This window comes from Staurois parvus, unplaced genomic scaffold, assembly GCF_062004578.1.
Source record: "Staurois parvus isolate SC_StPar_1 unplaced genomic scaffold, SC_StPar_1.0 ptg000059l, whole genome shotgun sequence".
Taxonomy (NCBI): Eukaryota; Metazoa; Chordata; class Amphibia; order Anura; family Ranidae; genus Staurois; species Staurois parvus.
The window spans coordinates 3,927,024-3,946,457 of record NW_028317855.1 but is presented as its reverse complement, the minus strand read 5'-3'; the positions used below and the strand labels follow the sequence as shown (position 1 = coordinate 3,946,457).

The window sequence follows — 19,434 nt, the reverse complement described above, 5'->3', positions numbered from 1 at the left end:
TAAATAGATTGTTTGGGCCAAGCTGGCTAAAACAAATTTTTCACTTTATTAATAAATGTGCCAGCTGTCAGTGCGGTATAAACTGTATGTTACATCAGCTAGATACAGTATACAGCGCTGTGTTCTGACAATGTTGCAGAAACTTGTCTGCTGCCAGAACAAAATTCCATTCAGGCTTCCTCTGAATGACTGAGGTGGAAAGGCGTGTGGATCATGCCACAATCTACTCCTCAACCAATCAGAAAAAGTCTTGAATTTATTGATAAAATGCCTTTATAAACCTGGTTTTAAATACTGTATCCTAAAGTTAAACTTCAGGAACTAATCTCTTTTTTTTAACCTTACACTGGTTCTGCTTGGCTACATCTAACTATTCACATATCACAGGGCTCCTGGGGATACAGAAAATCAGTGTAGTAGCCTGTGATACATACAGTCTGCTTTTGCCTCTTCTGAGGGCTGCTTGACCAACTTGCATTTGTAACACTGGAGGTCGTTCATTTAGCACCTTCTCCATTCAAAGAACATCTTGTATTTTTTCAGTGAATACAAGGCATTCTCTGTTTGGGTGAGGCAGAGATTGTAAGGTCATTTGCCCTTCCTCTCTGCCTCATCCAATTAGAGTGCTATCTTTAATGCTGGTTAAGTGTGGGGTAGCTAAAATATGATCCCTATAGCCACCTGCTGCCTCCTTTTTCTTCCGCCATTGCCTAGTGAGATCTCCAGGACTTACATAACATAGAATGTCATTACAAGTAGTTATCTACACAAAAGGTTTGATCACTTTGTTCCCTCATATTGGCGAAGTAAAAATGTGTCAACATTGCTCCAGCACCTTACTCTGTGGAATGCATGTAGCACTTTACTTGCTTAAATGTGTAGCATCCCCTAGTGTACATAGTGTGGATAGGTTAGGTAAATTTAGTTAAGATTCTCTGTACTCAGTGGAGCCAAGATTACCTGGCGTCAAGAACACTTCAGCTGGCAGGCTATGAGGGCTGAGCCTCTGTCGTCTCTCCCTGGCTTCAGGAAGTTTACAGAAAGCTCCAGAATGTACTGGGTGGAGGAATGGAGATAGAAGCCTTAATATTCATGAAGGCTCTACCAATCCCTGAGTGAGGATGGTCCAGAAGGATGGATAGTTTGCCCATAAATGCTCAGGAGCCTGGCCATGTGGGAGATAGAGTCCATGATCCAGAGGCTTGGGGGGACCCCTGTGCTGGGGGCTCTGCCTTCAGGCAGAAGGTGCCAGAGAGAGACGGAGAAAGTGTGCTGAGAGAGGAGGAAGGAAGCGAAGAGGAACCCTCACCCGCTTAAGCCTCAACCAGGCTTGGCTGAGACATCCTGGCAAACAGGTAGAACCTGTTCAGTAGGAGGCCTGACCAGAATTTACCATCTCTGCTGCAGGGATTTAGGGAACTGAGTGAGTAACCTCAATCTGTTTACCACCCACAACCCACAGCACACCCCTTTTTCTCATCACAGAAGTTATGTGCACCTTATGATTATGCGATGGAAGTTTAAAGTGAATGTTTGATATCTTCCTCATTTGGGAATACTGACACACCTTTTGAATATTTGAATGGACCTTTATTTATATATCATTTTATGCGTTATAATATGTTTACACGATACTGTTGTCACTTTATGATTACCTATTGTCTTCATCAAGACATCACATTTATATCACTTGCTAGCGCATAACTTTACCCATTTATTACCACTTTTCACTTTAATATTTATTTTAGCGCTGCATTTTTGATTATATTATATGCTGCATATGGAATATAACAGTTGCCATCGCCATTGGCAATTAAATGGGTGAACTTACAAATTCATATACTTCTGCCTGAGCGCTTTACCACTGATTACCTGTATGCATTTCCATAAGTGGAAGATATACTATATTTGGGATTTAAATATCTGTTATCATCAGTATTACTTGCACCTTCATCTACAGAATATGATACAGACATCAACAGACCTTCTGTAGATGATCATTAGGCTCCACTATGAGCTTTGGAGGGGTGCCATGCTAACTATATGAAAATGGAAGCATTTTAGCATATGTGTAACCATTTGATCAACTCAATATTCACGTGCCTTACAAAGATATACTGAGGATTCAGATACTATACCTACAGATAAAAGCTTTAGCCTTGCTACTAGTGCTTTGCGTATGCTCCATAATGTGATTTTAATAATTGCTCTATTTTACAAGCCTTATCTACATATGCTTTGCTTCTAAGGATTTATGGATAATGTTCTGAGAAATTCTCTATGTTGAGCTTTGCTTGATTGTATCCACATCCATCTTTACTTTGCATGTGCTCCTTAATGTGTTCCTAATAATTGTGCTATTATGCAAGCCTTATCTACTAGTGATGGGTCGAACACCCCCCTGTTTGGTTCACAGTCAAACATTCAAACCTACCGAAAGTTCGACCGCAAACTTTGAATAGGGATAAATTGACTAAGCGGTATCTTACTGCATCTGAGTATGTGGTAAGAGACCATACAGCTACTAAAATACCACATGAGTTATATTAAGTCATTCTGTATTTTAGTAGTGAAGACATGTAGTGTGACAGCTGAATGTAAAAAGAATTGCTGGCATTGCCTGTCAATCAAAAAATGCAAAAACAAATGGTGTGGGGTTTCCCCCCATACATACCAAGCCCTTTGGGTCTGGTATGGATTTTGAGGGGAACCCCCATGCCAAAATTTTTTTAAAAATGGCATGGCGTTCCCCCCCAAAATCCATATCAGACCCTTATCCAAGCATGCACCCTCGTAGTTTAAGAAAGGGGGGGGAACAGCAAGCTCCCCTCCCCCCAGAATCATACCAGACCACATGCCCTCAACATGGGGGGGTGCTTTGGGGCAGGCCCCCCCCCAAAGCACCTTGTCCCCATCAACAAGGGCCTCATTCCCACAACCATGGCCGGTGGTTGTGGGGGTCTGTGGGTGGGGGGCTCATCAGAATCTGGAAGCCCCCTTTAACAAGTGGGCCCCCAGATCCCGCCCTTCCCCCCCATGCGAATGAGTATGAGGTACATGGTACCGCTACAAAAAAGTGTAGTGTAAAAATTATAGGAGACAGTCCTTTACAAGTCCTTTATTAAAAATAAAGTCCCCGAAATAGATCCAACGTCAATCATGATGCCTTCTGCTACCGCCGACCCAAAAAAAACCAAAACGCTTTGCTCTCGACGCTGGCTCCCACCATCTGACAGCTGTACCAGGATAACAGTTCTTAAATACTGTGATGACATCACAAAGGGGCGGAGTCACTCCACCCCTTGTGACTTCATCATGCGCTGTGATTGGGTAAAGTATTGCACCTGACCTGTGGTCAGGTGCATTGCTTTGGCCAATCACAATGCGCCAATGTCAGGGCGCAGTGCATTTTGAGGCACCCTTACTGCTCATGTGTTTGCCGAACACACGGACGACCCATGTTTGAGTCAAACTTATGTTCGACTCGAACATGAAGCCCAACCCTATTACCTACATATGCTTTGATTCTAAGGATCAATAATAATAATCTGACAAATTCTCCTTGCTGAGCTTTGCTTGTGTCCATACCCATCTCTACTTTGCATGTGCTTTCCAATGTGTTATTGACTAATCAGTTGTATACAATAGTGTGAGACAACTATACAAGCTATTTTATTTAGTGACTGGATTGTTATCACCTTGGAGAGATATTATTATTTTTTTTATTATTATTATTATTATACAGTAATTATAAAGTGCCAACAGTTCGCTCAGCGCTGTACATTACAATGGGAGACAGAACATGCAACAGTACAATAACAATACAATGCAATACACGAGGGGCTCGAGGGCCCTGCTCCTTGGAGCTTACAATCTAGGAGGGAGGGGATAGCGGTACAGGAAGAAATAGCTGTGGGGGATGGAGTGGTAGGAAGAGTAGAGGAGGTCGGGAATTAGCAGGGGGTGGGGTAGGCTTCCCTGAAGAGGTGGGTTTTCAGGGTGCGCCTAAAGGAGAGGAGAGTAGGTGATAGTCTGATGGATTGGGGTAGGGAGTTCCAGAGTATGGGTGATGCCCTGGAGAAGTCCTGGAGGCGGGCATGGGAGGAGGGGACTAGGGAACTAGAGGAGGTCTTGTGAGGAGCGGAGAGTGCGTGTAGGGTGGTACTTGGATATTAGGTCGGTGATGTAGTTTGGGGCAGTATGATGGACAGCTTTGTATGTTAGTGTTAGGATTTTGAATTTGATCCATTGGGCAATCAGAAGCCAGTGGAGGGATTGGCAGAGGGAGGTGGAGGAAACGGAGCGGTTGGTAAGGTGGATGAGTCAGGCTCAGCAAACACAAATGCTCCTGCGCTTGGGGATGGACTCGATGCAGGCTACAACCACATTAAGAATGTCCTGGAACATGCACACCTTGCTGCCCTCAAATGGACCGGGGAAATCCAAATATACTGAATGAGGCAAGACAAAACAGAGGGCGCACAGGCCTAGTGCATTACCATAAAAAATGTTTAATAAAAAATAAAGTAGGTGTCGTACTCACAAATGACAATATAGTCAAGGCACATCACAAAGAACAGCTGGGTCAACACCGCGCTGAGTAACAGTCCGCAATAGGGAGTGTAGACATCCAAAAGGCTGGACGCGTTTCGAGGACTTGCCTCTTCCTCAGAGCCAACTGACCAAATGTCTGCTCCCTCTTTTATATGCTCACTACTAGTTAAACCAAAGGTCACATGGGCCGTCCTGGACACTCCCCTGTGCAGGTGGAGGAGTCACAGTGGCAATTGACATAGTGTAAGTAAACACGAAAGGATGAGTCAGGCTGCCGTATTCAGGATCGACTGAAGCGGGGATAGCCTGTGGCGAGGCAGGCCAGTGAATATATACAGTACTTACTTCCTTGGCATTACTACAAGTGGATTCTGGCTTTCAACTACTCGGTGGTTTGATTAAATAGGAGATTTCATAATCCATGATGGAAGTTTAAATGATTTGTGTTTAATTATTACTTTAATTCAATCCACATTATTTTTGAGGAGATAGTTAGGGTAGCTATAGGGGCCTTTTCTCTTCAGTTTGTTGTTGTTCTTCTTGTGTTGTTTTTAATCTTTTATTTATTTATTTTTTGTAGTCTTTGAATTTATATTTTTGCTATTTTGAAAGAACTTTGTTTATGTAGTGATCTTCTGCTTTCTACTGTCTGAATTTGTAAATGTCTTTAAATATATTTTGTATGCGCTTCCTGTTCCTGGGTTGTTGATTTGAAACCATGGAAGGATTTAGTGGAGAGAAAGAAAGAGTTCCAGCTCCGTGTCCTGTCTATGCTGCTAAACCGCAATTATGCAAGTATTCCTAAGTATTTAATAGTTTAACTGCAGGTGGTGAGTGTATACCTAAATCCTCTGCCCTATCCTTGATATTATTTCATCTGCACAGTGCCAGATAACTAGGTCTGTGCTACTTACTGTATGTGTAGTGGTTGTCTTCTGGTATATTGGTAGGTAAGTAAAAAATAGGACTATCCAGTTCAACTTGCCAGCCTACCCCAGTCTAATAATGGCTATTGTCGGCAAGGAACATGGATAAGTATAACTTACCAAAAGAGGGGGATAAGAAAGCCAGTTCAAACTGCCAGCCAGTTAGCCAACTATCAAAAACCAAATTAACCTGTCTAAGAACATGCATTTAAAAACAGGGGATTAGTTAACACACATTTGCAAATACATACGTAAGCCACAGAACCACATCACGGCACCCTGAGTATCTGTGGTCCTAACTCTATAAATCTTGAGAGTCCTCACAATGGAGGCACATGCATTTAAATGGATAGAAACAAGGGCAGGTGAACCTCAGGGAGCCCACCCCTCATTAAGGTCATGGGAGCGCACCTGACACCCAGCATGTAGCACAACGGCAGCCAGGGTGTCCAATGCACCCACTGAACCTCCAAAATTAACATACAAAGAAAAAATTGGTCACCTATCCCCCTCTTTTGATAAGTTATACTTATCCATGTTCCTTGCCGACAATAGCCATTATTAGACTGGGGTAGGCTGGCAAGTTGAACTGGATAGTCCTATTTTTTACTTTGTGACGCCTTCCATGTTCACTGTTTAAAAGCCAGTTATAGACCTGGGCAGGTGACCAGTTTTTTCTTTGTATATTGGTAGGTAAACCTGTTTATTGCAATAATGATTATATGCAGCTCCTGTTATTCTAGTTAACCCTGTCCTTTCTGGTCTGGAAATCTGTAAATAGATTTAGCTCAATAACCAGCATAGGCTAGAGCCAGGTTAGGCTTCTGGTGGCCAATTCAGAATCATTAGCTTAGAGGTCTGGTTGCATGTCAGTTTAGAAACTTTTGGGAGTGACTAAAGCGCAGAGTAGACTGATTGCCTCCGAGTTCCAGTGCCCCACCACAGTTACTGTGGGTGAGAAGCTGTGTTACAGGCTGGTTGGACAACAATTGGAAGATCTCGCTACAACTGTAGACCTTGTCTTTAAGTCTCTGACACAAAGAAAGATGACACATCATCCTCAGGTCCCCCAGCATCTGGACTTTGCCACAACATTCATCTGGAGGTATCGTATAAAAATTTTATTATTTCCATACAGCTTTGCATCTGTATACTAATGGTTAATGCTGTATGCTGGTTGCCTTAGTTTCTCTGCTCTCAATTACTTTGTTTAGATTACTGGTTAATTTCCCAAGAAGGGAATTCCTTCTTTTACAAAGGCCCTGTGCTGGGAGGAGGCACTGCCAACTTTATTATCAAACCCACTTTTCCACTTAACGAAGGTTTTGGTTCTCTTATTTACCTACGGGTTTAGCACAATATCCTATTCAGGGAGGGCCATTTCACATAACACCCCAAAGAGGACTATATATAATAAAGTTTAATTCTATTGAAAATGATGGGTTGTTCATGGCAACACCCTAAGCCATCGGTGCTCAACCTGTGGCCCTCCAGCTGTTGTGGAACTACAAGTCCCATGAGGCATTGCAAGGCTGACAATTACAAGCATGACTCCCAAATGCAGAGGCATAATGGAACTTGTAGTTCGCTTCCACTGGTTGAGTACTCATACCCTAAGCAATACTGTTAGTCTATCTAATATACAGTGCCTGGAAAAAGTATTTATACCCCTTGAAATTTTCCACATTTTGTCATGTTACAACCAAAAACATAAATTTATTTTATTGGGATTTTATGTGATAGACCAATACAAAGTAGCACAAATTTTCCCTCTCTAGATGTACAAAGCTGGTACAGACATACCTAAAAAGACTTGAAGCTGTAATTGCAGCAAAAGGTGGTTCTACAAAGTATTGACTCAGGGGGGGTGAATACAAATGCACGCTACATTTTTCAGATATTTATTTGAACAAAAATTTGAAAACCATTTATCATTTTCCTTCCACTTCACAATTATGTGCCACTTTGTGTTGGTCTATCACATAAAATTCCAATAAAATACAGTTACGTTTTTGGTTGTAACATGACAAAATGTGGAAAATTTCAAGGTGTATGAATACTTTTTCAAAGCACTGTAACTCTTTTTATTTTGCCTATGACAGCTAACCCCATATTTTCTTTGGTGACCTAACCACACACACATAATGTTCTCTGTTGGCCAATTATCCATTGATACATTTTCAGGTTTTTTTGGAAACTAGTATTTCTAAATGAATGATATGCTCAGAATTATTTTGTAAATAGCCAACATGACAATTCTCTCTTTAGTATCTGTCCATTTCAATACAAATTGTAATTGCATGCCTTTGCTAAACTTTTGATCTATGCACCCAGAAAAATCTCACCCCTTTACAGATTTCCAAACAAGATTAACTGCTACATGCACAGGTGCCAGACATGTAACCTTGAATCACATTTGCAAATTAACTTTGAATGGCTTGAAAATGCACAAAAATAGGATAAAAATTAAACATTTTTCCTGCTGTAGAGCACCATTACACATGGTAGTGTGTTCCCATGTGTCACAATGCCCTGCAACATGAGCATTGGGTCTGCAACGCATTGGGCATTAAGGTGCCCTGTAAAATGAATGGCACTACAACTTGCTAACATGCATTAATGTGCATTGCAGTGTACAAGCACCTTTCATGAGAACTGACATATAGTACTACAAAACCTGGAGATGCAGAACTGCATCACTATTCCCCATTATAAGAGTCAAAACACAAGGCAGTGAATGAAAACAATTCAACTGGATTCTGCTATTTAAATGGCTTGGTTTATTTTGTTACACTTTGTATGTCTTCTTTGCTGTCTGTTCCTTTTCTTTGTTATCTCTGATCCTTAAAATGTTTCTAAAATGAACAGAGCAGTTGGAAGCACAAATATAAAAGCATCGATTTGTAAAGGGATTACAATGTCAGTGATCTGCTGTAGCTTGTCTACAGTGTCTTACTCTCTCCTGCCAAATTTTTGCAATCTCTGAATGTTCAATGAAGTATATCTAAGGTCTATGACAATATTCTGGCGTTATAGTCCCAATAAACCCCCTAAACCTAATTCAGGAAATTCTTACTACAGTTTGGAACAGTGTTCCAACAGGTGCACCAGATTCAGGTAGTGCTGATGTGTGCTACTTTAAGAATTTGCTGCTACGGCTGCAACAAATCCAGAAGAGAATTACTGCTAGTTCCTAATATAGAGAAACTGCCAGTAATTAAGACTCTCTCTGAAGCCAGTGCTCAAAGTGGGGCCACTATAGTAAAGAGCAGGGATTGTGCACCAAGAATTTGTCATGCATATGACAGCTTCTCTCTGAAGTCCCGTGGATTGCTAGGATACTGGCAGTCAAAAGCATCCTAGCAACTTTTGATGCATCCCCTGTACCATTCAGATGCCAATGCAGTGTACCGCAACACATGGTTTACCCTTACATAGTTTCATAGTTAGTCTGGCTGAAAAAAGAGTCCATTCAGTTCAACCATAAAAAAAAAAAAGAACAAGTTATAATCCTACACCCACAGTTGATCCAGAGTAAGGCAAAAAAAACCCAGCAAAGCATGATCCAATTAGCTCCTATAGAGGAAAAAATTCCTTCCTGATCCTCCGAGAGGCAATAGGATATTCCTTGGATCAACTTTACCTATAAATGTTAGTATCCAGTTATATTATGTAAAAATAATATACAGCTTTCTAGTGCCACATCCTAAAAGGTATAAAGAGAAAAAAATTGCTGGACAAAATATACGGCAAAAATGGTGGATTTTTAAGGCACAGTGAGAGACCACACAATCATATAAAATATCACAATTTATTGACATAAAACAGTATATAAAACACAGGATACAAAGCCCCCAAACACAAATGGGAAAAAGAGAAATAGTAGATAACATATCCCTTTGCACATTGCATATTGATGTCAATGATAACATGAATAATGATAATTGAGAAATAGGATGAGAAATAAGGAAGGGTCAACACGTTTCACCTACATATCTGGCTTCTTCAGGACTGTGACATCTGTCTAAGGGAGAGCAGTACTAATACATGTAAAATAGAAAGAAAACAAACACTGTATCCATAACCAATTAAATACAGCAAAGTATTATAAATCATAACAAACATTGGGCTTACATAGGAGAGTGGCAACCAGGGACATCTAGTCTTCTTTTCTTCTATAACAACACTTACATGAAAAATAATTATACAAATCATTTACAGCATCAAGCATTAATAAGTTATTCAGTGCTTTGCACAGCAATGTATTAATATAAATGTGGGGGACACTAAGCTAATGCATGTCCAGTTATTCCTAATGAAATATAAATCAATGCTACATGGGCTAGATCAAACAGGCTGCGATGGAAAGGTTAAAGGCTGTCAAAGATCCCCAGCAATCTCATGCCACAATATAAACTTTGGTTTTAAATGTTGATCTGATCACAAAAACATAATGTGCTAGATACTGCTACTCATACTTCAGTGTTAGCAGTTTTTCTAACTGAATTACCCAGAGTGGTTTAAATGGGTTAACTTTAATGCCTCATGTAAATGGCTAAAAGGTTAGCACTTCTGCCTGGCAGACTAGGGTCATTGGTTCAAATCCCAACCTCAGCACCACCTGCCTGGAGTTTGCATGTTCTCCCTGTGCCTGTGTGGGTTTCCTCCAAGTACTCCGGTTTCCTCCCACAGTCCAAAAGACATGCTGGTAGGTGAATTGGCTCCTGTCTAAATTGGCCCTAGTATGTGTATGTATGAATGTAAGTTAGGGACCTTAGATGTGAATGTACAATACATATGTAAAGTGCTGCGTAAATTGATGGCAATATATAAGTACCTTAAATTAATAAATGTACACATGAACTCACTTAGACATTTAGCTCTCCTGGCAGCAGAAAAATGCTAAACGTGGTACCGTGTTTAGCGCTTGGATGTTTATTCATTTTATGCAATAAGGTATAAAACCTTCTGCATGAAGCACCGCTCCAGCAGCCCTCCATATATACATACCTGAGTCTGATCTTGATCCAGCCATGTGCATAAGAGCAGAGGCTGTCTCGGCTCTCTCGCTACTAATTGGCTCAGATACAGTAGCAGGAGCCATTGACTCCTGCTGCTGTCAATCAGAGCCAGTGACAAAGAGCGGGGCACAGGGCCAATCTCTGTTCTGTGTATCTTATGGACACACAGAGCAGGTATCGTGAACAAGCACGCATGAGTGCCCCCAGAGCAAGCAGTTTGCGCGGGGACTCTCAGCAGGGGGAGGGGCCAGGACTACACGTGTGCTATTTGTTTTGGTCCGAATCTAAATTTGGACACATTTTTGGTTATTCGGAGATTCGAATGTATCAGGATCTCTGAATGACAATTGTTGAAATTCTTTTATTCATTTTCTAACTAATTCCAATTGGAATTTGAATCAACCGTACATTTATAGAATTCTGTGTGAAGAATAGCTGGTTGTTAAAAAGTTGGCCAGAAAGCCGGCTGCTCTTAACAACCAATGACTCATCAGCTGTCAGCAGGTTTCCCCACTGACAGCAGAATATAAACAAAAGAATTGCTAGCAATTCAAAATTCTGTAAAAAAACAGCGTGGGGGTTACCCTTCCTCCCCCCCCCCCCCTTCAAACCCATACAAGGCCCTTCGAGTCTGCTATAGATTTTAGAAGGAACTCCAAGCCAAACTTAAAAAAAAAAATGTGAGGGGTCCCCAGCAAAATCCATACCAGCCCCTTATCCAAGCATGAAGCTTGGCATCCTGGAAAGAGGGGGACGAGCCCAACGAGAGAGACACCAGCTATTCTTCACACAGAATTTGGATCGGTCGATCAATTTTCGAGTTCTAATCATTCCGAAAATGAATTTGTTAGAAAATAAATAAACGAAACTAAAGAATTCCGAAACAAATCAACAAAGCAAAATTAGTAACATAACAAATCTATCCAAAATGAACTAAACAAACATTTTTGTTCTGCATATGCCTAACCAGGACTGCCAGAGGGGGAACTGAGAAGAGATGGATCAGGGCTGCAAGGAACAAGCATAGCATGTTTGTTATTTTAAAACAAAAAAACTGCAGTTTTAATTTTACTTTCACACTGGTGCGCCTTTGCTACAGTTTTCCAGGACAACAAAAGTGCATGAAACTAGTCACCATTAAACTCTATATAACTGTTCACAGTGCAGGTTAGCTGTGCTATGAAAACTCTGGCATGCTGCATCTTTGGTGCAGTTTTCCAAAAGCGCACCAAAAAGGCACTTTCAATCGTAAGCCAATGGGAACACGTAAAAAAAAAAACTCATCAAAAGTTGTTTTTTGACACCTGTGTGTTATTGTGGAGTTTTCCCATCACTTCCTGTCCCAAACTCAGTAATAAAGGTAAACTAGACAAAAAAAGAGGGTGAATCACCCTAATGATGGCACAGACAGCAGTAAAAACCTGTCAGGTGTTCTAATTCCTCTCCATTCTATCCCAAACTAATGGTTTTGCCTTTAGTTATACTTTGAAAAAAAATACCGAAAGCTAAAAACACCATACACTGCTGCACAGAGTTCTGTTTGTTCTAAATTAAAGCACACTAAAGGGAAAATACAAAGTAAAATAAGTACACATCCTAGAAAACAAACAGAGGAAACTGACAGTAAATATTTGCTTTGGAACAGAATCATGTCTTACACAAAGCACTGTAACATCATTTTAGTTGTTTTGCATTTTTTATAACTGAATTACCCAGAGCGGTTTCGATGTTTTAACTTTAATGCCTCATGTACACATGAAGTCCCCTAGACATTTAGCTCTCCTGACAGTAGAAAAACGCTAAACGTGGCAAAAAAAGCGTGTAAAGGTGGTACCACGTTTAGCGCTTGGATGTTTATTAATTCAATTGGCCAGAGTATTTTCCACTGACATGTATAAAGGCCTAAACGCACCTAGTATTTAGACGCATCAAGAGGTGTTTTTCCCAGGTTTGACGTTTTTTGGCCAAAATGTTCCTCTCCTGAATGCAATTCTCCTGCGTTCAGAAGAGGAACGTTTAACTGCCCCTAAACTCTGCTGCTCCTAAACTCTGATAATTTTATTGAGTTAAGTTCAGGGGATTTGGCAAAAAAAAGTCAAAAGCAGCAGTGTACTTGAGGCCTAAGGGCTCCATGCACACTAGCTTAAAAAACACTGCTCCTAGAGGAGTTTAGCATTTTGCTTGTAGAAGCAATTAATGCTTTCCTTTGTGAGGCATTTTTAAGCTCAGCGTTTAGAGGCAGAAAAAAAACCCTTTTGTTTTTTGCGTTTTTGAGAACGTCTTTCTGGCAGAAAAAAAACACTAAATGCTTCTAAACGTTAGTACAAAAAGCACTCAAAATGTGTGTTTTTTTCTGCCAAGACCGCTGGCATTTTTTTTAAGCCTAAATGTTTTTAGCACATAATAGAGAGCGCAAAGCAACCATCATAGTGGTAATAGGCATATATTTTTATGCTCTGTATTTGGCAACTAAGGTAAGGTTTACACAGAATTCAATTTAATTAAAAAAAATAGAACCCTCTATTCAAGCAGTTATAGAGGGAACTGAAATGTATACAAGCTTTGCATGTACATATGTGTGAAACTAATCTGTGGTTCTGTCATCTTCTCCAAGCTATAAGGGCTTTGGGACGTAGCAGGATCATGCTTCGGTGAGCGGAAGTCGCGTTACTTATAAATGGGCAACGTCTCCTGTGGCCATCTTGCCAGAGCCATGTGGGCTGCCCATCCATATTATGCTATCAGTCTTTAAGGTAAGAGAATTTTGTGCTGAATACTTTATGGGGTGCTTTAGATTGGCTGAGCTATGGTTTAATAACAAACTGGAATCATTCATTGCAGAATGATGCTGTAAGAACTTGGGACCTTATTTTAACCTTATAAAACAAATTATGAGTATGTATGTATATATACAGTGCTCAGCATAAATTATTACACCCCTTTTGAAAAGTAAGATTTTAATCAATATCACAATGAACACAAGAATGATCTTTTACAAAACTGAATTTTATAGAACATTTGTTTAGCTCATTACATAAAAGTAAGGTTAATAATATAACTTGGATTAAAAAATCTTCAGTTTTTCTCAAAATTTGTTGCTGCAAACATGAATACACCCCAAAATAAAAACTGCTACATCTAATATTTTGTATGACCTCCATGAATTGTAAGGACAGCACCAAGTATTCTAGGCATGGAATGAACAAGTTGGTGACATACTGCAACAGCTATCTTTTTCCATACCTTAAGAACGACCTTTTTTAGAGCCTGGATGCTGGATGGAGATTGATGCTCAACTTGTTTCTTCAGAATTCCCCATAGGTGTTCAATTGGGTTCAGATCAGGAGACAAATTTGGCCACTGAATCACTTTCATCCTGTTCTTCTTCAGAAATGCAACAGTGACTTTAGATGTGTATTTTGGATCATTCTCATATAGGAAAAGTGCACGGCGACCAAGGGCATGGAGTGATGGTAGCATCTTCTCTTTCAGTATACAGCAGTACATCTGTGAATTCACAATACCATCAATGAAATGCAGCTCCCCGACACAAGCATCACTCATGCAGCTCCACAGAAGAACACTGCCACCACCATGTTTCACTGTAGGCACCATGTATTTTTCTTTGTACTCCTCACCTTTGCGGCGCCATACAGTTTTGAAGCCATCAGTTCCAAAAACATTTATTTTGGTCTCATCACTCCAGAGTACAGAGTCCCAGCAGTCTTCTTCCTTTTCAACATGGGCCCTGGCAAATTCTAGGTGGGCTTTTTTAGGCATGGGCTTTAGGAGAGGCTTCCTCCATGGATGACACCCATGCATGCCATTCCTCTGTAGTGTATGCTGTATTGTGTCATGGGAAACAATCACCCCAGGTTGTCGTTCTACTTCTTTAGCTAACTTGTTAGGGACCAACCGGTGGTAGCCTCTAGCGTTCCACAGACCAGGATTCCCCAGGGCGTGGAATCCAAGTTCCGACTTGCTTGTTCACCAGAGCCCCTAATGGTGGGGATGGACTTGGAGCAAGCCGAGACCAGGTCGCGACCCAGCCAGCCGTGGTAGAGGCACCTGTCGGTGGTATGCAGCGGGTGAGAGTCTGATGTGAGGAGGAAGAGTAAGCGAGGTCAGACAGCCCGGGTCGGTAACAGCGGAGCAGATCGGTACAAATGGCAGGCAGAATAAATGGGTCACGGTCGGCAACAGGGGATCAAAGGTGCAGGAGTAGGCAGGAGAATGGTCAGGCAAGCCAGGGGTCAGAGCAGGAGAAGTCAGCAGATCAGGATCAGGCAGGGGCAGCAGCAAAGTAACTCACAAAACACAGGAAAGACCATACGGCAACTAAGCACTGTCAGATTCCATTTAAATAGGGCACCCTGCGCTCCTATTGGTGACAGGCGCGCGTCCGCGATCGCAAGTGCGCATGCGCGAGTGCCGCTGCCGTCGCGGATGTCCAGGTCCTAGCACACGCACACCATTGCGCCTCGGCACATCGCGCATGCGCAGACCCGCGCGCCACGATCCGGCTCGGGATCCCTGACATAACTGCAATGAACTAGCATGGTGATTTTCTTCCACTCTTCTCATTAGAAGACGCTCCTGTCGAGGTGCTAACTTCCATGGACGCCCTGGACATCTCTGTGAGATGGTTGCAGTTCCATCTTTGTTAAATTTTTGTATCACTTTTGCTACAGTATTCTGATTGATAAGTAAAGCTTTGTTGATCTTCTTGTAGCCTTCACCTTTCTTGTGTAAAGAAATAATTTTCTTTCTCAGGCCTTATGACATTTCTCTTCCATGTGGTGCCATTGCTGACAGCATGTAATGGGAAGGGGTTTTCTTTAAGTAACACCCTTTTATAATCAACTGTCTGCTGGACACCTGTTTAATGAATAATTAGACTCACCTGTAGTTGAATTCTTGTTCATTAGGATTTTGTTATCTATAGTTTAGCTTTGCTCCTAAGACATTCATTGGGGTGAATTCATTTTTGCAACATGAATGAATTGGTTAGGAAAAATACTTTTTTGTGTGTGCAAATTAACAAATCTTGTCTGTAATCAATGGCCCACATTTGTGGGAGTATTTTGTGATATAGTGTCCCATAGAAAATGTTGATTCTGACAGGAAAGTAAAGGTTTTCTGACAAATCTGTTGGGGTGTACTCATTTATGCTGAGCACTTCAAACGTGTGTCCATTACACATAGATTTGAAATATGGACTGTTTGGTAGTATTCCCTATTTTTAAATGGCCAGTAATTAAAGATAAGCCATATTAATTATCCCTATGGAAATGTAAAGAGTTCTGAAATTATTTGATATCTGTATAGGTACTATAATTTATATATGATCAAACATTAGCTACCCCCTCTTGCTTTTTAGTGAGCTTGTAATTGATTAATGGAGTGGTCATCAACTACTGAATATACTTCCCCTCAGTAGTAGATTTGTAAGTGAAGCTTAAATAATTGAAAGCCTTATTACAGGTGCATAAAATAATTGATTATATAATCAGTGTATTTTTTTTTATTATAATTGGTCCATTTGTGACTCCTGTGGTCATATTAGATTCTGCTGCCTGACATTAGATTTGAAGTTACAGTTTGTTCTCTTTATTAAGAGGCCATTGGATCTCAAGCTTTATTTGGGGTAAGCTTTATTTGACCAACATAGCAAATAATGTTGAAGATATATTGTTTTGGGTGAATATCTTTATTATCAAGTTGCTCATTGCTGTTCTGTTTCCTCACCATAGTATTAAACTTGTAGGGGCTGTGGTCCCCTGAAGAAGTCTCACTGGGCAAAACATGTTGGGACTATCCATCAATGCACCACCTCAAAAGTGAGGACAACAAGACCATATTTAGTCACAATATTGGTTTTTAATGTATAATGGTTTTAACGTGTAACAAATAAACAACTGTTAAATTTTAACAGTATCTGACATTCTATTTGTGAAGCACCTTTAAAGTCCCATAATTATGTACCTTTGGACAAATATTATATGCATCTATAGGTGACATAGGTTTCTGTGATGTAAGAGCACTCACTGCATGGTCCCAGCACAGAGACTGAGCTGGCTAGCAAAGCTATCGATCTGTACTAATAATCAGGAACTGGAAGGACCAGCTCCACATCTTGTGACCACTGTGACAGCCAATGACAGTGGTCATATGACTCGGCAGATCAGCCTGCCCCCAGGCTTAATAGCCCAGTTAAAGGGACCCCAGGATGCATGGGCAGGGATTAGGAAGGAACATCACTCTTGTTTAAAAAAAATAAAAATACTGCAGCTGCTGACTTGTAAAAAACATTTATCAGCCCATGACGTCTAATAGCCAACTTCCCACTTCACATGTGCAAGGCAAGGCAGCTCTGTGGGACTGGTCCTGCAAACATCTGGGACATGCCACATGTCTCAGGAGGTTTGCGGGTGGGGTGGGGCATCCCAAACAGACATCATTCTCTTCTAGGTGAAAATTAAGAAGTGGGAATGGGCACTGCTATCTCAGCGCAGATGCTGTTTTGTAAACGGTCTACATGACTAAAGAAGATAACGTGGATGCATTTTCACTAGCGTTCCAAAGCTGGAACCAGTAAACTGCACAGCAACATTCTCTCACATCTGCCCATTTAAAGCTACATACAAACAGGAGATGGCAGTTGGACAAGATCTAACCCAGCAATGGGCAAACTACGTCCCGGCGGACCTTTTAATCCAGCCCGCGTAGCTAGGCTCCCGCTAGGCTCCTCTCACAGTCCGCCCTGAAGACCGGTGTAGCATGAAAATCTGTCTCCTATGAGGATCTGTCCCCCTCGACGTATCTGCGCATGTGCCGGAGATCGCCGATCAGCTGCTAATGCCTGAAACTGGCACATGCGCAGATACGTTGAGGGGGACAGTTTCTCATAGGAGACAGATTTTCATGCTACACCGGAACGGCGCGGGAACACGGCGAGAGGAACGCGGGGAGCAAAGGTAAGTGAATTCACACAGGGGGGACTTGGGGACTTAATATGGGGGATGAATTAATATGGGGGATGAATTACTATGGGGGATGAATTACTATAGGGGGGATGAATTACTATAGGGGGGATGAATTACTATGGGGGATGAATTACTATATGGGGGATGAATTACTATGGGGGATGAATTACTATATGGGGGATGAATTACTATATGGGGGATGAATTACTGTGGGGGATGAATTACTATATGGGGGATTAATTACTATGCTTACTATGGGGGAATATTACTATACTTACTATGGATGACACATACACATCATTCATCTACTCTTGGTCTGGCCCCCGGGTCAAATATATGAACCCATTGCGGCCCTCAAGTCAAAAAGTTTGCCCACCCCTGATCTAACCTCTAAGAGCAAGCATAGGCCTATGAAGGAAGAAATTGGTACACTATTTAGATATCATATGCACCTCACCCCTCCACAAGGACTACCTTTCCTTAAATAAAAACAACAGGTTTGGTGGTTAAAGACCACAGATTGCTGAAGGTCACAGAGTTCTTACAGAGATCATCACCGATTTCAATGTCTGAATTAAAGTGATATTAACCACTTGCCTACTGGGCACTTATACCCCCTTCGTGCCCAGGCCAATTTTCAGCTTTCAACACTGTCGCACTTTGAATGACAATTGCGCGGTCATGCAACATTGTACCCATATGACATTTTTATAATTTTTTTCACACAAATAGAGCTTTCTTTTAGTATTTAATTGCCACTGGGTGTTTTATTTTTTGCGCTATAAAAAAAAAAAAAAGAGCAAAACATTTGAAAAACAAACGTTTTTTTTTCTATTCTAAAATTTTGCAAACAGGTAATTTTTCTCCTTCACTGATGTATGTTGATGAGGCTGTACTGATATGCAGCACTGATGAGGTGGCACGGATAGGCTGCACTGATGAGGCGGCATTGATGTGGAGGCACTGATGATGCTACACTGATAGGAGGCACTGATGGGCGACACTGACGGGTGGTGCTGACTGATGGCACTGACAGCCCTGACTGATGGCACTGACTGGAGGCACTGCTGGGCACTGATGGGTGGCACTGCTGGGCGTCACTGCAGGGAACTGATCATCATGGCACTCATCATCAGTGGCGATCTCCTCTGTGACAGCTGCCGGTTATCGGCAGTACTTTCCTCATGCTGTGACAGCGTGAAGAAAGTGCTGCTGATAACCAGCAACTGTATTTACTTGGTGATCAGCTGTGTCATTGGACACAACTGATCATGTGGTAAAAGGCCGCTGTGATTGGCCTTTTACCTCATTACGTGATCAGCTGTGTCCATAGGACACAGCTATCATGGACATCACCTGGTGCACGCTATAGCAATTGTACATACAGATATGGATGCGGACTTCCATGTTGCTAAGATCCACCATCTTGTGTCATTCTCACTTCAAATCAGTCCCCCCTCCCTTTTTGTTGAGTGACTCTGGCAAGTATCCTACCTCCCTAAAACTTCTGTTATCTCTCTGTTGTGTTATTGCTCTCTGTATTTATATATATATATATATATATATATATATATATATATATATATATATATAAAATTGTTTCTAAAGCTCTTTAATGCAAACTAAGAATCCCTGTCTCTGAAGAGCACGACTGTGTGTTTTAAAACCTCTGGATACATCTGTCTGCGGTGACAGTGTGTATACAGACGCTTATTCAAACATCATAGTGTTACTGCTAAAATTTGTGAGTTTCCTCCTTCTCTGTAAAAAGGTGGTGGTGGCAGTGTGAAGGGTTAATTGCGTAATTAACCTGAGCCAGTAACAATTGCTCTCAGGCTGCTGGTACCTAGATTGGGGTCCAGTGAGCTGGAAAATCTTTGTGCAGGGTGCAGCTGAGCGTGGCATTGTTACGCTTTTTTTAGATTGGCTAGGCCTTTGGTCACAAGT

The 19,434-nt window shown here is 41.4% G+C and overlaps 1 protein-coding gene across 1 annotated transcript in view; it reads right to left on the bottom strand.

Moving 5' to 3' along the window:
- PGBD5 (piggyBac transposable element derived 5) overlaps positions 1 to 19,434 on the bottom strand; it is a 151,725-nt gene that overhangs the window by 70,820 nt on the left and 61,471 nt on the right. The window lies entirely within an intron of this gene.